Source organism: Stegodyphus dumicola, chromosome 7 (assembly GCF_044657685.1).
Source record: "Stegodyphus dumicola isolate Sdum_Otavi_A_Nest chromosome 7, ASM4465768v1".
In the NCBI taxonomy this organism is placed as follows: Eukaryota; Metazoa; Arthropoda; class Arachnida; order Araneae; family Eresidae; genus Stegodyphus; species Stegodyphus dumicola.
The window spans coordinates 201991934-202006564 of record NC_140774.1 but is presented as its reverse complement, the minus strand read 5'-3'; the positions used below and the strand labels follow the sequence as shown (position 1 = coordinate 202006564).

Sequence of the window (14631 nt, the reverse complement as noted above, 5' to 3'; positions counted from 1 at the left end):
GCTGGCTAAGAAATTTTGTGTTTGTCAAGCAGCTTACTTTGACCCAGATGTTCAGCAAGCAATGACTTTCAGCACTTGCAAGTACTGTGCAGTACGGTATATATCATGTAAGCAAAAGTGTTGCCTTTTCATTTTAATTAAGGGGGCTCATACACCTTAAACCCCTTATGATCTTCGAATATGTGACTTTTGCAAGAATTGGGATAACTTATTTATTTTAAAAGCAATTACTTCCAACTTTTTATGGCTGAGTACATAATATAGCTGCTTTCTGAAATCATAATCAGAAAGTTTGTGTTGCCACAAATATTTTTATAATTTAATCCGCTTTGTGACAAAAATTTTCGTCATGTTTTCACCTTGCGAGCACAGTTTGAAATTATCTGTTGCATTGTATATAGCTTTTACAACATTTATATATAGCTTTTACAACATTTGAAAACTACTGTAAACAAAAACAAAACAAAAAAAAAAAAAAAAAAAAAAAAAAAAAAAAAAACTGAGACTTTCATGTTAAATTTTTATTTTATTTGGAGTTGCGTTTATAAAATGTATTTTATTTAAAAAATCTGTAATGTTTTCGTGCATAAAATTTTTTAATATTAAAATATTCATCAGGTTTTAGGTTTAGTTAGAAAATAGTGCCCATATAAAGAATTCCATCAAATTTCAAGTGTGTACCATTAGCCATTTTTAAAATATCATGCGCGCAAGGTGGAAAAATGACGAAACATTTTGTGACAAAGCGGATTAAATTACAAAAATATTTGTGGCAACACAAACTTTCTCGTTACTAGTTTCCAAAGCAGCTATATTATGTAGTCAGCTGTAAAAGGTTGGAGGTAATTACTTTTTAAATAAATAAAATATCTCAATTCTTGCAACAGTCGCATAATTTGAAGCTCATAAGGGGCTTAAGGTGTATGTTTATGGTGTATAAGGGGTTTAAGGTGTATGTTTATGAACCCCCTTAATTATAACCTCTTTTTCTTTAAAAATAGTTTTTTTCTCCCATTTTCAACATACAGTAATTAATTAAAGTGTACGTAGACCCCTTCTTCCGAAATCATCCAGTTATCCGATTAGGGCCCAGTCCCAATTGATTCTGATAATTGCAGTTCTACTGTACTTTCTTTACTTCGTAGAAGGAAGTAATGTTTGATAAATTGCGAAAGATTTTCTGGAGTTCCTTTTTCCGAATTTAGTTCAAAATGAGACGCAGAATGATGGGAAAAGAATGCAGTTTTTCAGTATCAATGTTATATTGTTTCTACTATCAGTTTATGGCTAATCTGCAAGTTGACTAGCTTCTGACATTTTGCAAAAAAAAAAAAAAAAAAAAAAAAAAAAAAAAAAAAAAAAAATTGAGTGTAGTACACTTTTGTTTGTTTCCTTGAATATGGCAAAGTACACCAGCGCTATCTACCGCAAGGAAGGAACCGCCTTCGTGGGCGGACTTCCTAAACAAAATTGGCTCATATAGTACTCTTCGAATTAACAGTGGAGAACCGTGAACGTCGTCCACGTTCATCCGGTTCATCCGAGGGCAGTTCAGTTAATACTACAAGAAATAGGAATAAAGAAAGCCGTAAATAACACATAAACTCTATTAACAATTTACTGAATTTCTAGGCAGCAGTTTAATACGAACAATAAATTGACGTGGTTAACATAAATTAAATCATTGTTCAAACGTTTACAAGAGAACTTGAATAATGTCATTGTGTCGAGGAAAGTATCAGACAGAAAGTTTTAGCTTTTTGGCAGAGTACATCCAGCAATTCAGCAGACATCATATGCTGTCACTTCTCTAATCCCACGCATTTTCATTTTCATTTTTTTTTTTTTTTTTTTTTTTTTTTTTTTAAGTTTTAGTAGGGAGTTTTGTTTAACGCTGGTGGTTTATGATAAAAAATTTCTTTTCTTTTTCTAAATCGTTGTTAAGGTTAATCTGCAGCCGGTTATACATCTTCTTTAATTTAAAGTAGGTGTTGTTCATAAGAAAAACAGGGAAATATCTATGCACCCAGCCTATTCGCCGGATTTTGAACCCGAATGCAACCACCCCTGTTTAGCGGTCTAATCCACTACACTGATGAGCATACACGGAAATTTACTCTGTTGAAGAAAATAAAACTCAGTTGTAGAATAATGGACGTCTTCTCCAATGCTGTACTTTGGATACTGATGGTATGCTGATAGTTTAAGGGGGAAGATGTTTATTTCATTTATTCATTTTTTACTAGAATGTGACAAATCACAAGAGATATACCTAGGAGGAATGAATTTATAATTTACAGATTTTTTCCCCTTATAGTGATTAGCTGGTATTAACGTTAGCGACGGGGAAAACTACGAAAACACCCATGCAGTATGCTGATTAGCTAAGTTGAAACTGACTTATCCACTCGGCTACTCAATACAGTCACAGGCCTTTGAGTGTAATTCGCTGGGAGTAAACGTATACAGCATGAGTCAAAAATTAAAATTAAGCAATGAAATAATAACATTCATCTTTAGGATGTTCCATATTGATATTGTAACCTAATATTTGCTTCCCTTTTTCTGTTTTCCTTCTTAATTATTGCCTATATTTTGTTTATACAAATTTGAAGATATATAATTAAGTGAATTTTTGTAAATGTACGCATATCCTTATTTGGAAGAATAAACAATAAATATAAATAAAATACGGATTACTATTACTATTATTTTTTTTTTTTAAAAAAATGCAAAGTATTAAAAGAGGAATTTCACTTTCGAAGACCAAGTTTATAGGCACATTATGTATAACGCAAGAATTATTTTCTTGAGGAATTTTTTTATTTGTTGACTTAGTCTAGTTAGTGTAAAGCCATGCATTATATACGTAAAGAAACGCATTTTGCATGTATATATAAAAAGGTTTTGGGAAAAAAGTTGCAGTCTGGAAACTTCAGATTATAATCTAATTCTTCAAAGAAAAGTTTACCATTATTTTTTTAAATTTATATTTAAGAAATAACATAAAACATTAAAAAATATAACAAAGCATACAAATATTTTATTTTTTAAAAAATAAAAATATTGTTTCCTGCTGCAGTTTAAAAAACTAAGTCCATACTCCTGTTTAAAATTAAAACACAGCTAAAAAAGAATTTGAAGATTAAAAGATCTGTTTCTTTCTATACTCTTTTACGAATTTAATCGTATAAAAATATTACTATAGATCGAACTGAAAACATATGCATTGAAACTGAAATGAATATTTTAGTTGAAACATATGCAGATATCTAGGAGTTCCTCCAATGGAGGAGACGTGAAAAATATACAAAACCCCGCTCTATTCGAACTCCGGACCTCTCAAATACGCATCGAGCTTGCTTCCAGTTACACCACGAAGGCATGCGCAAAGGAGGGAAACAATACCTTATGAACTTTCCAAGTAAAATTAGCTTGTATTCACGTCGCACTTAAATAAAATCACAAAACATTCATCAAGCCATCAAGTAAAATGGTAACAGCCATCAAGTAAAATGGTAACAGCCATCAAGTAAAATGGTAACAGACATCAAGTAAAATGGTAACAGCCATCAAGTAAAATGGTAACTGCCATCAAGTAAAATGGTGATTAATTTTAAGGAACTATGCTATGACCAATGCTTTGGCTATTCATGTTAAAATTATTTCAAATTATAACTTCCTCTCCGCGCCCACGGCGGAGTGGTAACACTGCTGTATACTGCTCATTCAGCTCTTCCAAAAATCTGTGAGCTGGCTGGCTGCATAGGAATTTTCGTGGTTTTCCCCCTGCATAATGTGAATACGAGACAGTTTCCCTTAGAATGTTTTCCTTTTAACCGGTACCGTTTGAGCTTTACCGTAATCCGAATGATTCATCTAATCTAACACTTTCTACTATCTCTTCGTAATTTAACGCATCATTTGGCGAAAAATAATCTTCAAGGTAAACAGACGGCCTCCGGAACAGTTAAATTTTTGAAAATGAAATAAAATGAGAAAATGTCAAACTACTTCATTCATTATTCCTATTTTTAAAGTATGATGTTAAGAAAAGTCAGAGATTAATACAAATAACATATCGGCTAATATCAGCTGACTGTTTAAAAAAAATAATTTTAGAGCTACAATATTATTTTTTAAATGTTGTTTTTTGCCTATTTGATATATTGCTTTCAGATATGATAATTCTTGGAAAGAGTGTGAGAGAAATTATGTTCATATTATGCTAACTATACATTGCATATCAGGAAGAAGTGTACAGAAGCTATTAAGAATGACCTGTCTCTATGTACGGCTGTCATTGCATACCGCATACTTCGCAGCAATATTAACATTAAATTGAATGGTAAATTTAGTAGTGGAAGAATTTCGATGCGGATATGCTTATTGGGTATACTGTGATAGAAAATTAGTAAGAAAAAAGATGATAATTTTGACGGTCTGGTGCTTCCCAAACGTGAAAGTAGAATATGAGGAAGAAAGATATTCTGTTGATCGTATTGTTGCACTAAGTGAAATTTGAATTTTTGGTCACACTAGTTAAAAGTTGTTTAACACGTTGACGGCAGCGAGGATATTCATTGTTCTTTTTCGTGTGGCAGGCCCACCAGCGGCCGAGCGGGAAAGTCGCTGAACACTGATAGTTCGGTCCGAGGTTCGAATCCCGCGAACGGGCTGGCTGCATGTGCGTTTTCATGGTTTTACCCATGTGTAACGTGTATACGAGACAGTTTCCCTTAGAAAGTCCTCCACGAAGGCATCCCTCCCCTTAGGCAGATAGCCCTAGTGTGCTTTGCCATAATTAAAATACACCACACACACCACACCTTTTCGTGTGGCGGCGCTTGTATTAGCGGTCCGTTTCGTGGGGCATCGCAGCGCCAATGTTCAATTCTTGCTCGGTTATTCCCACTGGCTGATTCAAATACCGTATTTGACGGCATATAAGATGCACTGGCATATAAGACGCAGCCTTATTGAGAAGGCCACACACATGTAGATGTAGAAAAAGTTATGTGTGTCTAGACCTTTATCCGGGCTAAAAATAGCATTCAGTATTGAAAGTTAACCTGTGTCTTTCACGTATAAGACGCAGGTAGCTTTTTTTGAGACCAAATTTAGGAAAAAAAAGGGCGCCTTATATGCCGTCAAATACGGTAGATCTCGGCGAGTTAAAAACCAATCTAAAATCGATTTTAGCTAATCATCCACAGTTTGGGGGAAAGTCGATTTTTAAGAAAATTGCAGTTTTTCGAATTTGGCAATATCAGTTTGTGGATACATGCAAATGTTAGATAAATCTGACGGTACCAGTTTTAGCCCTAATTTTGGTGTACTCTTTTCGACTTTTCTTCAAACGTAGAGGTCTGACGCGTACTTTCACTATCGCTCGCAATTCTGTGAACATTATTCTATTAAGAGACAATTATAGTACGAAGCAAAAAAATTGTCAATTTCGTACAGGAAAAGGAAATACTAGTTGCGCGTGTTCGTCGGAGAACGGCGGCGCACGTAAGAAATATGCATGGCGAAAATAGTGTTAAGACGTAATGTAAGCAGTTTTCGTAAATTGAGTGCGAGCGGCGATTTCGTCGAACCTACGACTGACGATTTCCAGGCGGCCAGGCACTCGAGGCCCGAATAATGTGAAATGCGGGGAAAACCTCCAAAGTGCAAGTTGATGGGGGTTGTTCGCACTGACTTGGGACGCTGACAAAAAGATATATCCCGGGCTAAGTGGCCGAGGACCATCGCACGGTTTTCCGGAAATCGTTTTTTTCCTTTGGAAGATCGCGGGCCTGGGGGTGAGCTTTAGTTAAGCGAGCTTCTATCTGCCTCTGGATCTTCGGCGGCCCAACTAGAAGTGTAGGGCCGCCCTTAGATATTGAAGCAAATCTGTGACTTTTGGGGGAATGAATACGCCCCAGCTCACACGTTTTGAATATATAGTGTGTGACCTAGTAATTAGGGAGAATTAAGCATTTAGAAGACGACGTGAGATTTACTGAGAGTTTAGAGTTGACGGCAAGGCAGAAAGAGTGCATTTAGTGTGCCTTGCAAGTAATCTAGGTTGTGTGAAGTACCTGTGAGGTGCGAGGTCAGTAGAGTTTTGACATAACGAATTTTCTGAGCACACATTTCTTCCGGTAAGTCTAACGGTAGTAAAAATTTTCTAAAAAGGTGGTTAGCATTTTTAATTTTTAATTTTTACCCATCTAAATATTATATACAATGGATATGGAAATTAGTGATTCGTCTGATGAATTCACATCTGTAATCAGAAGAAACACACGAAAAGTAAGAATACTCTCAAATCATCAGACACGGAAATACCTCGCAGGAAGATTTGGGGTCTGAGGTAGAAGAACAAAATCATGATGCGGAATGGCAAAAAATGAGAGAAAAAAGTACAGTAGAGGAAACGTATTCATAAGAAGAAAAATGTTTGATTGAAGAGACGGACTGCGACGATCCTTTTGCATTGTACAAGATGGTCGTTAAAGAGACAAATAGATATGCAATACAGTGCATATCCAATCTGGCAGCTGGTAGCAAGAAGGTATCGAGAAGCCTGGAAGCACGTTACGAAAGGTGAAATGAATACTTTTATTTGTATTTTACTAATTATGGGTGTAGTGCAGTTACCCGAAATTAGATTTTACTGGTCAAAGAAGGAGATATATGCGAGTGCACGCATAAAAAAAAATCTGATGTAGACACCTCATGACTTCCTTGTACGGAATATTAAATTATACGCATTTTTTTTCTTGAATTTCATTTAAATTGATTGGATTGAATTAAATCTATTTCGTCGACAGCGCATAAACCACAATAGAATAAATGCATTCTTTAAAATTATCTATATTTGTTTACTATAACGACACTCTGAATGCACAAAATTTATATCATTTGAAGAATTATCTTATCGTTGCCACATGTTCTATTCAAATACTATAATAAAGCTAGAATGATGGATGAAAGAAATTAAGCAAACAAAACAGAAAAGAAACAGTTTTTCACAGACGATTGAGTATTTCTCACTTCGCGACAAGGCAAAAATACATAAAAACTCAAAATATCCTTATTAAAATTACGAAGTAAATCTTAAACACTTATTTCCTCGAAAAAATTCCAGAAAGGATTAAGCATGATTTAATTGGCAATAATAAATGCAGGCGTTATCTTTGTTGTTGCGAAGCTTAGTCTCTCTAGATTGGCAATAAATCTACAATTCTGCTGTTTCAAATGTAAACAAATATGTCCGCCATGTTATTTAAAACTTAACCGCACTTAAATAGCTTTTAAATAGTTGATAATTGTTCAAATATTGCTTCCAGAATTACGAAAGGCATAAAAACATTAACCGGAAGATAAGAACAACATAATTCAATCATTTTTGTAAATTATACAATTTACAAACATGTAAGAGTAAAGAAACTGAGATCACTGTGCCGAGTAACAGAGTGGATATATATATAAATATAGTATTTATATACGTTTGGTGCGGCCGACTGCAACCAAAATACGAGGTGCACATCTGCATGTTATAGTAGTCTTATATACAAAATTTCAACGTTCTGAGGTTACTCGTTTTCGAGTTATGCGAGATACGTACGTACGCACGTACGTACATACGTTCGTACAGACGCCAAGAAAAATTCTCTTCAGAATTAATTTTAAAGCAGTTTTATCATTTTTTTGGAGGAAACGATTATTTTATTCTGTCCTTACGTACAGATATCACGCAAAAACATCGTTAAATTGCATTCGATAGCGGTCAAAATGGATATTTTCGTTGAAATATGCTGTCTGAAACTTTTCGCGATTACAATACTTCCTTTTTACTTCATACAAGGAAGTAAAAAACAATGAAACGCGATCAGTTTACATCGATATTGAAATATTTGCATTTACGGACAATGCTACTATTAGAACCGAGGATCGGTTGTATAAACTTCGAAACATTCTTGATAAAATTGTTCGTAATTTCAAAAATACCGTGAAACCCGGTAAAAGCATAGTAATCGACGAAAGCACGCTTCCACGGAGAGGACTTCTCAGTTTTCGTTATTATATACCAGGCAAGAGACACGAGTGCGGGATAAAACTATACAAACTTTCCTTCCGGAAGGTTATACGTACAGTATGCATATTTATTAAAGGAAGGATGAAGCGAGAATTTTAAAAGCACATTCCGAGGATGTAGATATGAAATTATTGTTGAGTACCGGATATTGTTTACCGATACTTTTTATACAAGTGTTCCATTGGTCGAGGAACTTCTGAGGAAAAACACGTACATTTGTGGTACTGTAAAAATAAATAAAAAATTTCTACTGCCGCAGGCAAAGCATTTGGCGTTGATCATTTTTCATCTCTTCTGCTTCGAAATACCTAATGTCTCTACAGTAGCGCCCGAACTGAAAGGGTGGTGGATGATGATTCTCCACACCCAGGATTTGGCGACTGGGGTTCCCTAAAAATCCCAGTCGCCCTTTAAAAGGGGATATAAGGTATTTCTCCCGCCTTCTTGGCATGCCTTCGTGGTGTGGTGATCTGCGCGCTGGCCGCGTATTTCAGAGACCCGTGGTTCGATTCCCGGCGTGGGCGTTGCTCATTTTCACTTCTGCTTTCAAAAAATACCTAATGTCCTTACAAAATTATTGTAAATTTAAGTTAATATTTTATGTTACCTATTTTTTTTTTCTGACATATGCATATATATTGTGACGAAATGTCCAAGCGCGGTAAGACAGCTTCCCCGCAAAGCAGGTTTAGGGTTGCCATAAAATGGCAGGGAAGGCAGGGCTGCCACATTTGGCGAGATTTGGTGACAAAATTGGCGATATGCCATAAACGGATGGAGAACCTTCTGAAACGAATTCTTACCGGTTTAGCCCAGAATGTTCTCGAACACAAGCCAAAAGCTACATAAACCCTGCTGGCACGCGGAGTCAGTTAATATAGAGATAGTTAGTTATTCCGTGCGGAGTTGATTGAGTTGATAGTCGGTCAGCGATTGCCGAGTGGGTCGTCGAGTGCAGCGAAAGAGTCTCTTAGTGTATCGTGGTTAGTGCATCGTCGAGAAAGTGTGTTTTGCTCCGGGAACGACTGAATAGAGTCGGGGTTGTACTCTAGTGTATCTTCGAGTGTATCGTGAGTTGTAGCGTGTAGAGTCTCGAGAGTATGTGGAGTTCCGAGAACGAGCGAGCAGAGTCGGGAGCTGTACTCTGGTGCTTTGCAGTGAAGCTGTATGCACCGTTATAGCCTGACATTGTGAAGCCTGTGTCGCTGATCGTGTCAGCGTGTTTATAGTAGTTCTTCGACGACTGTAAACGTGATTTTGGAGCTGTCCTGATTAATATTGGCTAAATAAAGTGTGTTGCGATACTTCATCGAGTGCTGTTGTCATTATTCACACCAAATCCATACGAACCCCGTACAATCGTGAAGGAAGAAAATAACGTAACAACTGAAAAGAAGATATATATATATATATATATATATATATATATACTGTTTCAAAAGAATAAATAGTTAAATAAATTTAAATAATTCTCTTGCGCCATTGCTGCGAGGAATGAAATTTGAATTTAACAAACATTCTCTATTCGTAAAAAGCAAATTAAAGTTAATTAAATTTTAAATGAAATAAAATTACAAATAAATTCTTTGCTGCGAACTAATCTACAATATCATTTAAATTCTGAGAGCGCATGTAAATTAAGTGCAAGTATCAAAATCTATGAACAAATATATAATTCCAAAAAATTTTTTTAATCCTAAAAGTTTATAAAAATGCATAAGTGAATAATTGTTGAGCAGGCAGATATATGTATGTATAACGTATATAAAATAGGATAAATATTTAAATAAAAATTTTTGATAGCTCGCATTGTGCGGGTCTCTAAACCTCGTATTGTTTAAGGATCATGTGGCCCATTTTCAAATTTTGCTTACATATGTTGTCCCAGAAGAAAAGAAAGAAAATTGAAGATAAATTATGCTTAAAGATTAATTTGAGCAATGCATTGCGTATTGCGTAAAGAAGACTATAAATATATTTCTACAATTCAAAATATAAAAAAATCAACTGAATACTATAGAAATCTTAAAATATGTGATCGTAGGCAAAAATGCCTGTCCCTTTCAAGTTTCATGCTATTCAATCTTTTTGTTTTGTAACCTAATTTATTTTTTTAAATGAAGAAGTTTAATTATTTTAAATATGAACTATTAGTGTGTTATACTCACTATAAAAGTTAATTTTAGAAGTTAAGTTTTTTTTTTTTTTCAGAAATCAATAGAAAAATTATTAGTTTTCTTTTTCATGTCATGTCCTATACCTCGAGATTATTATATTCAAAATTAGTTTGTAAATCTGTCTAAAACGGGCAGTCCATATTCAGTGACATAGATAAACTAGTCAAGCTTTGTTTGATTACTCTGAATATGTACCCCCCTTTAGGCAGATTTAGAAACTAATTGGGGGTAAAATAATTTCAAGGTAATGAACTTGACACGAAGGGGAAGACAAATTATTTTTATTGATTTGCTAAATTTTGATCTAAAAATTTCAATAGATTTTTTTATATTTTTAATTGTAGAAATATATTTATAGTTATTTTTATGCAATGCATTGATCAAATTAAAATTTAAATATTAATTTATCAATTTTCTTTCTTTTCTTCTGGGAGAGCATTGTGCAAGCAAAATTTGAAAATGGGCCATATAAACACTTCCACAATATATATATATATATAATATATTGGTTTGCCGTAATCAAATGTAAAAAAAATTCAATCTCAGAATAAAGAAAAATTCATCTTGATATTTACAAAAGTCTACAAAGAGAACAGATATTGCACAGTAAAAATTACTTGAACAACAAAGCAACCATAGTTACTTTTTTTTTTTTTTTTTTTTCGGAAATAATTACAAGGTAATCTTATCACGACAATGCCGCTGACAGAACGAAGTAAATAACAGAGACAACTTACACGAAATAAAGTAGAAAGTGAACCACGCCTCACGAACTCTAACCTTGGTTTATAAAACGCTTTCTTCCATACAAAAGAGGCTTCCTCGTTTCGGTCTCTTGTCTACCGCATAGTTACAGTTACGCTCGGTGAGAACAAGTTGCAGCTGAAAAATGTCAACAATGCGATTGGGATCGAGTTCGTTTGATATCGTGGCTTTCAAGCATTTGACTCATTAATTTTATCTAATCAAATCTGAATTAATCAGTTCTGGAAAAGTTATTTCTTAGTTTAAATAAACAGGAATGTGATCGAATAGTCTGACAGATATGAGACCGATTGCCAGTTGGAGGTTTTATTTGAAAATATTTGGCAGTCTTCGTCGTTCCATGCGTCATGTGAAGTGAAATTTAGTGACATTCGCTGCCTTAAAATCAACTTATCAAGGTAAAGAAGTAATGATTTTTGCGAAAATTGACAGCGATTTTTAACAATATTTTGGTTGGCTTTCTGAATTGGAAAAACAAAAAAGTATACTAGAGACTGCTGTATTTTTTGGCTTTGAAAATAAGCAGTTTTTTTGGAGAACTTTATAGTATTGCTGCCTGTAGTTGACGATAATTTCTTTCCTATTTGAAAGTATTTCTAGTAATTTCCCTTCTGAATCTGAATTTTCGTTTTTGCCTCCTTAAATCTTAAGAATGAATAATCCGTTATATATAAAAAAGCAATTTTAACGTTATTTAGACTCAGTTTTCACACTTTTTTCTGCAGTTCATATCACGTCTACAGAAATAATTGCTATATTTCAATCAAATTGGAACCTTCAGCTGCAGAGACAGTTTTTAGAATTCAACAAAGAAATTTATCAAGAACCCGAGGTAAGTGCGTATTTCACTTATAAATTTATATTTCTTTGTGTATTTTTTTTACTGTGCTTAATAGGTATGATATTATTACCTCATAATTAGTTCTTATATTTAATTTGTGATAATGGCAACTATTCATTTTTCTTTTCATGAATATGCATATATGCAAAAGAAAAAAAATGCTTAGAATATGTATTAAAAATTTTTAAATCTAAATATGAAGAACAGTCCTTTTTTATTATTTTTTCCTTCTTTTATTAATTTTAATACAATTCATTTAAAATTTAAGTCAATTTTAAAGCAATTCTCAAATGAATTGATTTTTCTAATTGTAATATATATTAATAGGTGAGTTTTATTAATTTTTAAGCATTAAAAAGTGCAAAATGTACTATTTCGAGAATATAACTGATTTAACCAGCTACGTCTAAAAATGTTCTATGAAAAGGTCGGTAAATATAGAATGTTACATTTATAGACAACATCACAACAGGAGAAAAATGGAGTTGGGTTAATTAGTCATTAATTATTATTCCACTACCAAAAATTAGTAATGAGTTATATATACTTCAGTTTAATCCTAAACAAGTTAATATTCTAAGGCAAATAGAAACTTTTAATAAACTTAGTGAATAAATAATCTTTTAATCTGTGGCTGCTAAAATTTAATTCTAACCAAGGCAAGTATTTAATATGCAAACGATGAATAATTTAAGCGAAAATTATCACAAAATAATTTTAAGTACAGTCGATCATAAAATAACGCAGATTTTAATTTACTATTTGCGGTCTCTAATATGCATGTTATTATTCTTCTATAAATACATTAAAAAAGATGTTTTGAGATTTGCGATAGTTTGAAAACTTATAGATGAACCCAGACGTATCAAAAAATAAAGGAAAAGTTTGGTATGTCATGACTGTGAATTATACAGTCATACTATAATTATGACTGTGTAAATTATGCAGGTACAAGCAGAAGCTGGGCCTGCACCTCTGTAAAACTACGTTGCAAAAGAGAGCAGGCTTAGATGGGGCCGTCGAGCAGCCTATGCACGATTAGCGCCATTCTTCTATAGCAGGCTCAAAGGTTGACCTAAATTTAATATGCAGCCCAAGACAGACTGACAGTATACAGGTCCTGTCCAGTTTGCACGGACCATCGTAGAAACAGGTTCTGGTTCTTCCCCTACTTGTTCACTCCTAAAGTACTGAGAGAGAGTGACCCATAGAGGTAGGATGGTAGGAAGTAAGAGGAGAGTCTTTAACTAGTTTTGCCCATTCTCTGCTTTGAAACAATGGCGATCCATTCTTGGAGATCAAAACATTCAGTAACTTACCATCAATGGGTTTTGAAATAATCAGATGTAAACATTTTGTAATTACGTCATAAATATACGTATAAATAAATAAATATATATTATTTTTCTACGATAGTCCAGAGTCCTAAGTATGTGAAACGAATGCATTTTTAAACAACATTTCATTCTGAACGGAATTCTTACTTCCATGGAATGACCAACTCGGGGCCGGGGGTGGTGCTTTTGCGGCTGATCTTCCCGTCCCGATCAGCCGCATAAGCAGGAGAGAGCTCGTCGAGGGGTCTGCAGAGTAAAATTCCTACCTCCCTTATTTTAAGTGTATGTACCTGTTTTATTTGTTTTCTGCTTATGTATTTTGCGCTTGTGTTTTTATGTGTATGTCTTGTAACACCACAGCTTGCCTCCTCAATCTGTAATACAATCCTACCATTGTAAGGCCATGTACTTCCCTTTCACAACCTCAATAATCTTCTGGTGCAATCTAGCGGCTCCAGAGAGCTGTTGCTGTAGTTAGAGAAGGGCGTAGGACACATGCCTGTTTACTTCTGTTAGACATCAGAGGTCCCCGTCCTCGGTAAGCTACCTACATACCTTATTTTCTACCTTCACAGTAGTGCCACATGTGATTCAGGTATTGCTAAAGCTAGTTTGAAGAGATATTAGGTTATTTCGAAGCAGGAGATATGAAAAATGAGTAGTGCCCTCGCCAGGACTGTAACCACGGCCTCTCGACTACGCGTCGTGTGTACTGATCACTTCACCACTAAGGCATGCTAAGAAGGCGGGAGCAATACTTTATATACTCCCTCTTTTAAAGGGCGACTGAGGTTTTAGGGGACCCAATCGCCAAATCCTGGTGGTGGAGAATCATAATTCATCACCTTTTAATAGTAGCCACTGTAGAGATATTAGGTTTTTTAAAGCAGGAGAGATGAAAAATGAGCAATGTCGTCGCCGGGAATCGAAACTCGGATCTCTTGAATACGTGTCGAGCGGGCTGATCACTACACCACGAAGGCATACTAAGAAAGCTGGAGAAATACCTTATAAGTTAATTGATAAGTTTCTGCCCCTCGTCTAAATAATTGCACGTGTAATGGCAGCTGAGCAGTTTCGTTCTGTATCGTGTTAAATGACATGAAATTATCTTTACTTTCAAAACAAAATACCTTTCTTTATTTGTCTTTCTTTGTACCTAAGCTCTATTTTTCGCCCCGCAGGCAGAAATACCGAGCGGGTGCAGAGCAAAACATTTGTCTCTTGGATCTGCAAACACATTGATTTTATTTATTTATTTAGTTTTTATTTGTTTAGCTGCCAAATTCAAATTACTTATTCAGAGTTAATATTTCTATTCCATCGTCATCTAGAAGAGCCATTTCATTTCCATCTAGTTAGGGAGGCGATGTAACTGATGTAATATATTATATTAATTAAATTTCTTTTAAACAATTAATG

At 34.5% G+C, this 14631-nt stretch overlaps 1 protein-coding gene and 1 long non-coding RNA gene across 9 annotated transcripts in view; one reads left to right on the top strand and one right to left on the bottom strand.

Annotated features, from left to right (window-relative positions):
- LOC118195065 (uncharacterized) overlaps nucleotides 1–11139 on the bottom strand; it is a 94830-nt gene extending 83691 nt beyond the window's left edge. For both annotated transcript variants that reach the window (XR_004759194.2, XR_004759192.2), the window contains exon 1: nucleotides 11004–11139. This is a non-coding gene — a long non-coding RNA (uncharacterized LOC118195065). The remainder of the gene's footprint in view (nucleotides 1–11003) is intronic.
- Nucleotides 1–14631, top strand: part of LOC118191481 (zinc transporter ZIP10-like) — a 166003-nt gene that overhangs the window by 27778 nt on the left and 123594 nt on the right. For 3 of the 7 annotated variants that reach the window (XM_085821236.1, XM_085821232.1, XM_085821233.1), the window contains exons 1-2: nucleotides 11152–11429; nucleotides 11757–11863. The gene's annotated coding sequence lies outside the window, so the exon portion shown is untranslated. Of the gene's footprint in view, nucleotides 1–11151; nucleotides 11864–14631 lie in introns of those variants that run through there. The other 4 variants (XM_085821237.1, XM_085821234.1, XM_085821235.1 and 1 more) reach the window with 2 other exon arrangements.